The sequence below is a fragment of the Dipodomys merriami genome, unplaced genomic scaffold (assembly GCF_024711535.1).
Source record: "Dipodomys merriami isolate MVZ:Mamm:240054 unplaced genomic scaffold, mDipMer1.0.p SCAF_3, whole genome shotgun sequence".
NCBI classification, from domain to species: domain Eukaryota; kingdom Metazoa; phylum Chordata; class Mammalia; order Rodentia; family Heteromyidae; genus Dipodomys; species Dipodomys merriami.
Window position 1 is genome coordinate 19,267,532 of NW_027204492.1, and position 14,330 is coordinate 19,281,861.

Below are 14,330 nucleotides of genomic sequence, written 5' to 3' on the forward strand. Positions count from 1 at the left end.
CTCAGTAGTTAGGATTACAGGTGTGAGCCACTGGTGCCCAGCTGTATTTTATTTAACATGGGGGGGAAAAAGATTTTACTTTGTCTTTTGTACTATTTTAGTTTGTATCTTGGTCATGCCTTAATTTTAACTCATGCGTATAATCCTAGCTACTCAGGAGGCTGAGACCTGAAGATCATGGTTCAAAGCCAACCCAGGCAGAAAAGTCCCCATGAGACTCATCTCCAATTAACCACTCAAAAATTGGAAGTGGTGCTGTAGCTCAACTGGTAGAGCACTAGCCTTGAGCACAAGGAGCTCAGGGACAGCACCCAGGCCCTGAGTTCAAGCCCCACAACCAAAAAAATTTTTTTAATTGTTATTGTAAAGGTGATGTACAGAGGGGTTACACTTACATAAGTCAGGTCCATGCCTGTAATCTTAACTACTCAGGAGGCTGAAGTCTGAGGATCATGATGTGAAGCCATCTGGGGCAGGAAAATCCATGAGAATGTTATCTCCAATTAACCACCAAAGAGCCAGAAGTAGAGCTGTGGCTCAAATGGTAGATCACTAGATTTGAGCTAAAATGCTCAGGGACAGCACCCAAGCCCTAAATTTCAGCCCCAGTATATGTGTGTGCACGCATGTGCATGCTTGTATGTGTGCATGCATACACACAAAGCTTTATGTTTAGAAACTTAAAATATAGTTGAGGGTATAACTCAGTGGGATAGTGTGTGTTTAGCATGGATGTGGCCATAGGTTCAACCCTCAGCCCACTCCTCCCAAAAAAATGCCCTATTCCATTGACAGAAGGAAATGAGTGAGAATGTAGGTGAAACAGGATTGGGGTTCATTTAACTGTTTTATATTTGTACATGTTTGAAATTTTCCATCCATGTGTACCTTGATTCTGTGGTTCCTAAAATCAGATACGCACAAAGGATTTTAATAAGAAATTATATTTGTAATACAGGGACAAAGGTAAACAATTTAAATACTCAACAAAAGATTGGGTAAATAAATTATGGCACATTCATTGAATGGAACACAGTGAGTCTTTTTAAAATCATGTTTTCAAAGGATATTAACATTGAAAGTGCAAGGCATTTTATATGAAAAATGCAGGTTATAAAACAGTTGTATGCAGCATGATTCCATTTATATTTAAAGTATATAATAAATACAAGTAAAATATTGGAATGTTAACGGTGGTGAACTATATGTGGTAGGATTACAAGTGATTTTTATGATCTTTATAGTTTCCTGTATTTTCAAATTTTTAACAATGAAAATGATACTTTTTATAACATTTTAAATGAAATAGTCTTTTATTTTATTTTTGATAGTTTTATTTTCTTTTATATTGTTTTATTAATTGGCAGTATTGGGATTTGAACTCAGAGCCTCATACTTACTAGCCAAGCACTGTACCTCTGAGCCACACCTTCTAACAATGGTTTTAGTTTTATTCTACAAATGGTTTTATTTTTCTCTCTTTTTATTTTTTGCCAGTCCTGGGGCTGGAACTCAGTACCTGGGCACTGTCCCTGAGCTCCTTTTGCTTGAGGCTAGCACTCTACCACTTGAGCCACAGCACCACTTCTGACTTTTTCTGTTCATGTGGTACTAAGGAATTGAAACCAGGGCTTCATGCATGCTAGCCAAGCACTCTACCACTAAGCCACATTGCCAGCCTGCCCTTTTGTTTTTATTTTAAATTTTTTGCTTTTAAGATATAAGCTTTTTAACTTTGTACGGACTGCTCTGGAAATTATGATCTTCCTGCCTCTGCCTCTTGGGTAGCTAGAATTACAACTGGTTGCAATCACACCCAGCCAGTTTTTTTTTTATCATATCACATAGTATTAATGTTTCAGAACTAGATAGGATAATAGAGATGACCATTGATTCTCCCATAATTTAGATGAGGATACTGAATATGGGAGAGGGAAAGTGACTTGCTTAAATGCTACACCAAAAAACCCAGTGTCAGAGTCAGAGTTAGAAAATAACCCTCCTCAGGCCAACTCCATATGACTGTGCCATAGTGCAAAGGATCCCAGTTAAAGTTCAACCCAGTTCCTAGCTGGGCACTGGTGGCTGACACCTGTTATCCTAGGTACTCAGGAGACTGAGATCTGGAGGGCTGTGATCCAAGGCCAGCCCAGTCAGAAAAGTTTCCTAGACACTATCTCCAAAATGACCATCAAGATTTGGGGAGAGGAAGGGAAAGCACAGAAATGGTGGGACAAAGGGTGTACGAATTCAGCAGTGATACTCACTAGACACTATATTGGAAATTAACTTTACAATTTGAGGGGGGAGAGTGGAGCCGGTAGGGAAAAACTGGGAAAAAAAGAAGAGGTGACACTGTTCCAAAAGAAATGTACTCAATCCCTGACTTATGTAACTGTAACCCCTCTGTACATCACCTTTACATTAAACAGCAAAATCAATCCAAAACAACAAGCCAAAGCAGGACTGGAGGCATTGCTCAAGTGCTAGTGCGCTAGCCTAATGAGTATGAGGCCCTGAGTTCACACCACAATGTTGCCCCAAACAAATAATAACAATACCTCCCCCTGCCCCCAGTTCCTGACAGGGAACATGACCGAGTTTGATTTTGACACGCTGGGGATGGAATCCCCAGCCTCATTCATGCTAAGCAAGGCTTTGGTACTGAGCCACATCTCCATACACATACACTCCAACTCTTCCATCTGGCCAGATTGTTGCACAATGAACCTCCTTTCTGCCCCCTTACCCCTATCATACAAATCTGCATGGTTGAAAATGAATATGGGTGAATTGATACAAGCTGTTCCCTTTGAAGGTCAAGGGTGGCACTTTCTTACAGCCTTGCCAGGCAGGTATCGGGGTGTGTGTGTGTGTGTGTGTGTGTGTGTGTGTGTGTGTGTGTGTGTGTGTGTGTGTGTGTGTGTGTGTGTATGTGCGTGTGTGTATATGTGCGTGTGTGTATATGTGCGTGTGTGTGTATGTGCGTGTGCGTGCACGCACATGTGGGCCAGCACTGGGGCTTGAACTCAATGCCTGGGTGCTGATACTCTACCACTTGAGTCATCCTACCTGGGCTAACTTTGAGCTGTGATCCTCAGATCTCAGCCTCTTAAGTAGCTTGGCTTACAGGCGCAAACCACTGATACCCAACAAGGCATTTATCTTTTAAATAGAAGGGCAATGGCAAATCCAGAGCTCCAAGGGCCTATTTCAGAGCTTGAATCCGAACATGGGAGTGGAATTTATTTAGAGAAAAATTTCTCCTGTCAACCCATGTGGATATTGAGAGTTGTCAGCCTGCTAGATCAGAAAGGCAGGCCTGGACGACTTTTCCTACATCCCCTAAGTTAGGTGAAGAGAAGGAGTAGCCCAACTCTGGGCAGGTTCTTCAAAGAACCTTTGAGAAGCAGGGGTGGGTCACAAGGGTGGGGACTGTTGCAAGAGCTGCTGGATGGATGCCCAATGAAATCCAGGGAAAAGGTGTAGCCCATGAGAATGTCTGGCTTAAAGGAATTGGAATGATGGAAAGAAATGAGCCATCCTATCTTCACTCTCACTCTGTCAGAGCTCCTCAATGCTGGGAACCCCAGGGGAGGTGACTGGGACTCCCCAGGGATAAAGAGATGCCCCCCAAACTGAAATGGAAGTCCCTTACTGCCTCACTTCCCCCATCTGTACAATGGAGCCACAATCACTTTCCTGTTCTTGAGTCCTGTAGGAGGAAGTGGAATGAGAGTACATGAGACAGAATTGGGCACACATGCTTTAAGTGTATCTAGTTTCAGCCCCAGCAAGGAGGTAAGATAGCACTAAGAGAGTTACAGTATAGTTTTGGCTCCTTTACTAGCAGGTACCGTAAGGCTTAGCATTCCTTCTAGGTCTTTTAAATGGCTAGGAAATTGCTTCCCACTATACCCAGCTTAAACTTCAGGGGTGGTAAGAGGAGAGGGGCTTACCTTTTGCCTCTCTCTTCTGTGGCCTGGTGGTAGTGGTAGGGCCTTATCCCTATTCACTGTTCAGAGATTAAAGAAATTCCTGTATTCCAGAATTTTGTCAAGGAGAAAAGGTGTCTCTATGTCAGAGTCTGTAGGACACTGTCATTCAACATATCTTTATTCAAAGTTCCTACAATCTGGAAAATTGGCTCCATTTTCTAGCTGTCACTGTATATAAGGATGTGGGTAGCTTTTCGGGGGTGGAGAAGGTGTGTGGGGAAAGGGGAGGTGGAGTAGATAAAGGGAAGCAAGTTAGTGGGTAATGTTGCAGGTATTAGCATGTTTCCCCTATCACAAATGCTTACTAAAAGACCCACCCCCAAAAGCCCAACGTAGCTTTAGGGTGAATTTTCTATGATTTTTAAGTTTTTTCCCTAAGCCTCAACCCCTTGTCTACTTGAGAAAATGAAAGACAAGAATGAAAACCGAAGAATGCCAGGTAAACGTAAGAATTTTCTTTTTACCTCATGGTTGCTTGGAGGCTGAGATAGGAGAATCCAGAGTTGGAGGCTAGCCTGTGCTACATGATTGTCTCCAGAAAAACACACAAACTAGATTTAAAAAGTTGAGCAGTGGTCAGACTCAGGGAAGGCTTCTGGAAATTGGAGAGACTTGCACTTTGACTTGGAGATTTAGATATGCAGTAGTAGGTGAATGACACCTCAAACTATTGGAATACCATGAATCCATGGAGGTAAAAGATAGTGGTACGAAAACAAAAAAACAAAAACCAGGGCTTGGAAGGTGGCTCAGTGGTAGAGCGCTTGCCTTGCATGCATGAGGCCCTGAGTTCGATTCCTCAGCACCACATAAGCAGAAAAAAAAGCCGCAAGTGGCACTGTGGCTCAAGTGGTAGAGCGCTAGCCTTGAGCTGAAGAGCTGAGGGACAGTGCCCAGGCCCAGAGTTCAGGCCCCACTACCGGACCCCCCCAAAAAAAAAACAAAACAAAACACAACAAAAACAAAAACAAACGCCACACAAAAAATCCAAAGGCTTCAAAAAGCAAGGCAGAGAATAGTCAGCATGGCTGAAAAGGTGGGTGCTCGTTGCAAGGTAATTATAGAATTTGGAAGAGAATGTACTATATGGTGTCTTTGCATCCCTTTTGAGAACTACAGGCTCCAGGAGACTATTGGGAGGGGTCCCTCTTCAGACCTAGTGCCCAGCCCTCTGTCCCTCTCCACACTTTTTTTGCCAGTCCTGAGGCTTGAACTCAGGGTCTGGGCACTGCCCTTGAGCTTCTTTTGCTTAAGGTTAGCACTCTACCAGTTGAACCACAGCACCACTTCTGGCTTTTTCTGTTTATGTGGTACTGAGGAATGGAACGCAAAGCTTTATGCATGGTAGGCAAACACTCTACCACTAAGCCACATTCCCAGCCCCCTCTCCACACTTTGTAGAGATGACTCAGGTGATGAACCTGCAGGTAATCATACTGGAAAAATGCAGGTCACTGCACAAGTGCACATGCATGTGTATGTATGTAAACTATATTGCCAAGCCCATGCACAAAGTGTGGCTTGTACACTGTAAAATGGGAGCAGAGCAGGCAGCAGTGTATTTGGCACTTTCAGAAACAGGCTGAAGGAAATAGCGAGAACACCACAGAACTTAGATTCACATTCCAGCTTTGCTAGTGCCTTATCTTCTCCTCCCTAGGCCCATTTTCTCATCTATAAAGTGGGTATAATAACACTGCCTATCACATAACTTCTGGTGTGGGGTGGTCAAATGCCAAGCACCTGGCTCATAATATATCCTGGAGTATGTCCTGGAGTATGGACAACTTTTTACATTGGTTTTCCACTCATCCATTCCATGTCACCCCTAGAAGTCTGCCTGACTGCCCTCCACTTCCCCTCCAGTCTTGGCTTCTTTGTTCAAAACAGAGCTAGGCACTGTTTGTGTGGAAGGGAGGACACAAACATGAAGCATAAACAAATGCGGCCAAATCTTCACAGCTGTGGAATCTAGGTGATGGGGGTTCCTGGTACCATCCACTTGTTTGTGTCTGTTTGACATAAACTGCAAAAAGCAGTAGAATCATTCATTGGTCTCAACAAGGTTATATGGAGGGAAGGTTAAAAAATGGTTGAGAGCTCAAGTCATTGCATTTAAATCCTACCGATTCTTTCCTAGCTGTCCATTTTCTCATCTGATAAACAGGTAGAAAAATACTACAGAGTGCTTAGTAGTGGGTGGCTTCTTTGAAGTAACATAGGTACATCTTCTTAGCATGATTCTTGGCCCAGAGGGAGTGGTGTAAAAGCTGATGGTGGTGTACAAGCTCCACAAAGAAATTTCATCATTTTTATACAGTTGTGTAAAGCCAGTTACATTGTTCTGATACTTCCCGATCAAGATTTTTTCCATACCTGGGCATTCAATGCTGAGATGAATGGCTTAACATTACTATCGGCTCATATTCCACAGAGAAATGTTGCATCTTTTGTCACTGTCCTTCAGTATTTGCCATTTCAGTTTGCCCATCAACTGTATGTAATCATTTTTGTACTGCACTCTAAAAAGCAACTGGAGAGACATAGTTCTCTTTTTAAAAAATATTTACATAAACATCTAAATTTTCATGTTTAATCTGTTATCTCACTAAAATCTTTAGAACTCATTTTGTAGAAAACCAAATATCTTCTCTCAGTTGTTAAAAATGAGAAAATTGATCATCTATGACATAAATATAGCATTTTCTTTTATCTTCACTGGAGATGTAGTATAACTATCTTCTGTAACACTCATGTATATTAGGTATCTTCTAGTTCACTTCTGAATCACTTGGTAATAAAATATAATTTTCTGTGCTCATCTTAGGATTTGAACTTAGGGCCTGGGTGCTGTCCCTGAGCTTTTCTGGGCAAGGCTAACACTCTAACACTGGAGCCATAGCTCCACTTCTGGGTTATGTAATTAATTGGAGATAAGACTCTCATTGACTTTGCTTCTGGATATGGCTTCGAACCACAAATCCTCAGCCTCCTGACTAGCTAGGATTACAGGCGTGAGCCACCAGCACCTGGCTAAAATACTAAAATTTTAATTAGAAAAAGTTACATCTACTGCATAAGAAACAATTTTTGTGTTAGGTGGAATGTGCAAGGAGGTGCTGAAAGGGGATACACATGCTGTAAACCCAAAGGGGGTGGGAAGCAGACTTACCTGGAGACTGTTGGCAACCTCCTGAAGACCAGACCAGCTGAGCTGGTCCTTGAAGGAGAAATTGGATTTCAGGCAAGGTGGTGGGTCTAGTTGTCATGGTCCTGGCCTGGAATACATTTGCAACAGTATAAATTCAAACTAAATATGGGCACAAGGAACTGTAGTTCAACTGAATGGGGCAAGAAGAAGCACACACTAACCCCTTGGCTCCTATTGAGGGCCAGGTGAATTTCTGTTGACTAGTTCAGTGAAGAACCCAGGAGGGGGCCTATTTTTGGGCTCGGTTGAGAGGAGGGACAGAAGGAGAATGGAATTTGAAAACTCATCTGATTGCTGGGGTAGCAGTACTCCAGATGTAGAACTGGGGAGGAGAACATTTGTTGGTATTGGTGGGAATCTGCTCAGGACATTAATTCAGGGCAGAATTTACAGGAGGCAAAACTGATCAGAAAAGACAGTGAAGAATGAAACTTCTTTTGCCTTCCTTGTGCCATTTTAACTGGTGAAAAGACCAGAAATCAGTCAGATGCTAGTGGCTCACGTCTGTAATTCTAGCTACTCAGGAGGTTGAGATCTGAGGAAAGCCTTTTGAATTCAGTCCAGGCAGGAAATTCTATTCTCCAATCAACTACCAAAAAAAAAAAGTCATAAGTAGAGAAGTGGCTCAAGTAGTAGAGTGCTAGCCTTGATTTAAAAAAGCTAAGAGACAGTGTCCAGGCTCTGAGTTCAAGTGCCTGGACTGGCACACACACACACGTGCATGTGCATGAAAACACACACACACACACACACACACAAACACACACACAACAACAACAACACCCCAACCCCACCCCAGCAAAACCAAAAGGACAGAAGTAAATCCCTTGAAACCTCTTTGCATTCCTTTCTGGGCACTTTCAGGATTTTTTTTTCAAGTTTAAGTCTTGGGAAGAGGATGGCAGTTTAAGCAACTATCAGCTTAACTCTTTAGCTGCAAAGAACTCCTCCAAAATTTACCAACCTTCCAGGTAGAGAGCAAGCCTCCTAGAACAGAAAGGAACGTAACAGCAATGTGCAGGAAGGAACATAAGAAGTGCTGACAAGGCCGGGCTCAAACCTGTAATCCTAGCTACTCAGGAGGCTGAGATCTGAGGATCGCAGTTCAAAGCCAGCCTGGGCAGGAAAGTCCCTGAGACTCTTATCTCCAATTAACCACCAGAAAACCAGAAGTGGTGCTGTGGCTCAAGTGGTAGAGCACTTGCCTTGAGCTGAAGAGCTGAAGGACAGCGCCCAGGCCCAGAGTTCATGCCCCACAACCACAAAAAAAAAAAAAAGTGCTGGCAAATAAAGAGGGAGAATCTCTTTGGAAGACAGGCCTTTTAAGCAGGGAACTGGGAGGGCAATGAGCATCAAGGGCCAACTATTTCTTCATTTAGGTCACAGTTATTCCTTCTAGGGGTCCTTTCCCCAATATTCTGATCCCTCTCAATACTGTGATCACACACAATAGTAACAAAGTAACCAAGAAGAGTTTGCAAAACTTTGTATAAGGATGGGCCTAGCTGGTTAGGCAAGGATGCTCAGGATGTTGCTCAGCAGGTCCCCATTTGGAGGGCCAGCTTACTCCAAGCTTCTGAGGTGAGAACACCATAGCCCAGCAACCCTGGGTCAGGACAGTGAATCCTTGAGGGATGGACTGAATTCCAGGTCAAAGAAATTACCCTCAGGAGTTGGAATTAATCAGTCAAAAGTATTCCTGTGACAGTTGGATTGGGGTGTGGTCTGGTGACACCAGATAGTCATGCCTGCAGACTGTGCCCACTTTTTTTTTTACCAGTAAAATGTAGCAATCATAAATCAATTCTTTTTAAAAAATACTTTAGGGTGTTTACTATATGTAAAATACCTTATCAATACCTTATATATAAAATATCTTATCAATAATAGGAAAACACAATTTTTTTGGTCGGTTGTGGGGCCTGAACTCTGGGCCTGGGCACTGTCCTTCAGCTCTTCAGATCAAGACTAGCACTCTACCACTAGAACCACAGCACCACTTCTGGCGTCTCATGTATGCAAGGCAAGCACTCTACCACTGAGCCACCTTCCCAGCCCCCATAGAATTTTTATAATATGGAGCTTTACTTGTATTAATCTTACCTCAGCACCATAGCATCCCTAATTTCGGTTCATTATTATCCTCACTTTAAAGCATGAGGAACAGAGGCTCAGAGAAATGAAATACCCTACTCTTTCAGTGAACAACTAGTAGAGGCAGGATTCAAACTCAAGTCTTGCTGGCTCTAAGCCCCACATGGTAAGGGCTTGAATTGTCTACCACACAGCCTACAGCATGCTTTGCTGCCTTGTTCCTCACTATACTATGCCTTATCCCAATTAGTAGATTAGTCATGTGTTAACACTTCTAGTCTCAGTCTAATAGCTTGTTTATTTAACTGATGGATACTGCTCCTCCTTTTGAGGCCATTAGCATTTAAAGAAAACAAAACACAACAAAACTGTTGAGCCTGGAAAAGTGACATTGTATTTACTGTTTTTCTCCCAGTGTTAATTGTGAGCATTTTCCAAATATGTATTTTGATGTGCTAACAGTCCCTAAAGAGAACTGTAGAACAGTTCAGCAATCTTCTCATGTAACTCCAGCCCCATTCCTCTTAATCTCTTTGGTGAGGGAGAGAAGTCTTGATGAGCGTGAGGAAGAGAAATGGTGACAGCCTCAGTCTGAATAATTGGGGTGGTACAGACAAACTGGCCCTAGGCAGGCAACTCTGACCTTGGGGATTAAGTAAGCCCTGAAGTGTCCCCCCTCAAGCTGGTATTTCTATCCAGGACAATAAGAACATCTGTGCCAAGGCAGAGGAGGAGGCTGGGTCCTCAGAGGCATCTCTGCTGGAGTCTCTTGACACTGTCTGATTGTTACTGTTGCAGTTTGTGCTTGGATCAGTGACCATGTCCATTTAGAGCCGGCTGGCTTGAGTGAAGACAGTGTAGGGCTGAAGAAGGACAGAGAAGACTGTCTGGCTGGGGGCGGGGTTAAGAGATGGGCAGGAAGCTGCACTAACCCTAAAGTGACCAGGTTACACATTAGCTGCTTCCAAGTACAGGGTGACTCTTGCATCCATAAATGGGAGGAAGGAGGCCTTTCACCATCCCTCCTCCCCTAGGGTAATTGCTGTTGATGAATTCCAGTTTGCAGCCTCTGTCTTTTGACAGATCGGGGTTCAGCTTGACCTTGGGGCAAAGTAGATGAGGATCTACAGGTTTGATCCTTATATGAGACGTGTTTCACAGTGAGAAAATTCTATTTCCTTTCAGCCCCATTTGCAAACTGGAGTTAAAGTCCAGCATTTATGGCTCCCTGCAAATGCACTCTCAGTACTGGATAGTCAGATCACCCATTGTGTTCTCATGGTGACTGCAGCCATACCTGACATCAGCAAATCAGCGTTCAGTTGGGGATGAGCTTAGGCAGCAACTTAAATTTCTTCCTCAGTCAGGATGTGCAGCCCGGGAAATGAGAATTCTGGGGAGCAAGAGGTAGGCCTCTGCCTCGTGCATAATTACTTACATCACTTTGAAAAAGCATTGATCATCCATCTCTTTGGGCATCATGCTGTGCCTGGCAGGAGTAGTAATCCTTAACTGGTGGTGGCTCTGGAGATTTTACAAATTTTAACTCACACAATAACGACGAGATCCCAAAGGTGGGCACTTAACCAATACATCCGTTTATCAGTCAATCACAAGGGATCCACTGAGTGAGCCAGGGTGACAAACAAGGCCCCCTTCAAAGAGCTTCCAGTCTGGTGAGTAAAAAGTGAGGTTTTGGTAGAAGTGAAGGTGAGGAAACACTATCAAGGTGAGCATCATGCAACAGACCTACTTTTTTTTTTTTATTTAAGTGCTTGTTGTCATGTGACTAGGTTTTCTGTCTACTTTGGCCAAGTCCGATATCTGGGGTCGAGGGTTAATATCCACTCGTCACCTTCAGGGTTGATTTGATTTAATAAGGGTCAGGGAAGCAAGCATTGCTTTGTGCTCATGGTGAGGTGGCGAGAATCAGACAAGGAGGCAGAGGTCGAGGCTTGGGCTGCACTCTGTCCCAGAGTGGCAGTGGCCGTGGAGCGTTACTGGCCCTCATCACTTCACACATGAAAGGTCACAGCTCAGGTACTGCACTTGGTACTGCATTTGGGGACACCGCCCCACTAGACTCAGTTGCGTGCTGCGTGGTGAGTACAGGTTTGGGGCTAACCAGGAGGAGGCTCAATGGTGGTCTACTGGCTGCATCTTCCCTGGGCAATGCCATCCAGGCCCGAGTTTCACTGGGGACCGTGACTGGCCAGACGCCCAAACACTTCCGACGGGTGCCTGAGGCCTGGGAGGCTTCCGAAGGTTGGGCAGTGCGGGAACCGCCCGGTGAAGCCCGATTTTTGTTCTCTGGCCCAGTGAATGCCCATGAGGTGGCCGAGGCCGCGGGAGGCAAAGCTCCCCTCGAGGGCGGGCCATACGCAGCTTGGGGCCCGACCGGGCTGCTGCAGGGCCTGGGCGGCGGGAGAGCGAGGGAGCGAAGCAGGGAGGAGGGAGTGCGCGTGTGGAGAGAACGCGCGGGAGCGAGAGCCGCTGGTCCGGGAAGGGTGGGTCCTGGAGCAGCAGCGGCACCGGAGGGAGGAGCAAGCCGGGAGCGAGGGAGGTCGGCCCGGCTGGCGGGCCCGAGCCGCGCGGGGGAGGGCGGAGCGCTGAGGGCGGAGATGGGGCTGCGGAAGGGAGGGGACCTGCGGGGCGCGGCCAGGGGGCGGAGCGCCGGGACCTGGGGAAGATAAGAGCGTGCTCTTAGGGAGCGAGGGCGGGAGTGAGGGAGGGGCGGGGGACTTAGAGACCAAAGAGGAGACAAAAGGACGGGGTGGGTGGGAGGGGCATAGACTAGCAGGGTAGGGGAGGGGAGCCGGGGGACGCCTCGGAGGGAGGGGTGTGTGTTGGGGGGGGCAAGGGGTGGGAGGGACTTAAGAGAGAGACGTGAAGGGACAACATAAGGGAGCGCAGGGGTATGGCGAAAGGGAGGGTGCGGGAGGGCTCCACCACGCTGGCCAGGAAGGGAACGGAGGCCGCGGGGAAGACTGGCTACACTCGGGCAGTGGGGTCCTGGGGATGGACAGTCCGCTAGAAAGGGGGAAGAGTGAGCAGACATGGGGAAAAGGAGTGCGGCGAGAACCCAAGGGTGGAGGTGGATGGGCGTGTGTGGAGCTCGGAGGGCTGGGATTTAACGTTGTCTTCGGGATGACTAAAAGACAAGTGGGGGCTGCACCGACGGGACGGGGCTATCAGTGCAAGACGGAAACCTCACAGGGGAAAGTGGGACCTATAAGGGCGGTAGAAGGGTGGAGGGGGCGGCCTCGGGCTCAGCAGGAAGGCGCCACCACCGCCCTCTGCCCGTCCCCAGCGTGCCCCGCCCCGTCCGGGGGCCCTAAGGGCAGCGGCCTGGGCCGTGGGGGAGCCGAGCCAGGGCGGTACCATTCTGAACGGAGAGGGGGGCTTAGGGGGAAGGGAGGAGCCAAGGGTCAGAACCCTGTTGGGGGCGGAAGGGGGGGCGCCACACCCTGGGAAAAAGGCTTGGGCACATCCAGAACGGACCAATCAGCGAGCAAGACCAGGGTGGCGTCAAGGGGCAGTTTCGGCCAATGGGAAGGGAGAACACTTCGGAGGTTCAGAGGAAGAAAAGAAAAAAAAAGCCCCACGAAACAACAATCGAATCCATTTGGGGGCTTGGTAGTCTGGGAGTGGGCGTCGTTTGTAGACGTTCAGGTGCCTGATCCCCCCTTTGAAGGATGGGGTCGTTTACATCACTTCTAGGTACTGAGGAGCAAACGGAGCTCAGGAGAGTCCCGGGGAAAGTAGCTGGGGTGGGGTGGGGGGAACTGGCCGTTTAGTAGGGGCAGATTGAGCACTTCAGTTTGGGGGTGGGTTGGACAGAGGTGGCAGCTTTGTATTCAGAGTGAAAGAACATTGAAGTCTCTTAAACAGAGGCAGGAGTAGGCAAGAGCTTCTCCTCGGTCCCCACCACTGGCTACTTGTCATCCAGCAAGCAGATCCTGGATACTCTAAAGTCAGTGGCTAATTTAAAAATGCCTTTTGGGCACTGAACACTGCTCACCATTCACTTCCCTTCACAGCCTGCTCAAGGTACTTCCTGAGGATGATCAGAATAGGGACCCACACAGCTACTATTGAGAAATTTTTGAAAATGTATTGTGTGGCTTTTGGTTTCAGAGTTACCCTAAGGTCCTAGTTACTTACTAATTGGCTGTGTGGTGCAGGATACACTAGCTGCTTTTGAGGTAGAACCTTTTTGGAACTGATTTGAAGAGTTTTGTTTGACAGAGGGCCACAAGGATGGTTTACAAAAAAACATGAAGTGGTGCTTTAAACCCAGGGATTTCAAATATCTTTAAAACTGAAACTATGTAAAGAAGTGTATCCTTGTGTAATTTTTCTGAGGGTTCATAATGTTCAACAGAGTCTCAGAGGAAGAACTGGAGGTATGGCTCAAGTGGTAGAGTGGTGACTTGAAGGGGAAAAAGCCAAGGAAGAGCCAAGAGGCCCATAGTTCAAGTCTCAGTCCTGGGGGAAAAAAAAACACCAGCAACAATAAAAACTGAGGGGCCTTGTCACACAAAAATTAAGCTGGTTTGGTTCAAAAGGGCTGTTTATGTGACCCTTTAAGACAGAAAACAAAGTCCCCTGGGTGTTATGTCCTTTTGGAAGATACTGGAATTTCCTTGTTAGGCATCTTAGCTACATACAGGGGAATCTTTCCATACATTTTTTTTTGTAGTGCTGGGGATGAAACTCCAAATGCTCTACTACTACTGAGCCCTCCATTTGTTTCTTGAGATACAAAGAAAGGCAAGTTCCTCAGAGTTGAGCCCATATTAACCCAACTACTGCTTGAATTAACTATATAGTTTGAATTTGGTGAGGAGTTAGTCTTGAGTTAGGAAGGAAAGGAAACAGGTTTACTTTTGGAACTGCATCTACTGTATATGAAAAGGAAAAATAAAGCCTACCTCATTAGAGGTGAAAGAATGTGAAAACGATATTCCAGACAGCAACTTGAACTCGCTGAAAAGCTCACAAATGCAGAGAGATGACTATAGCTA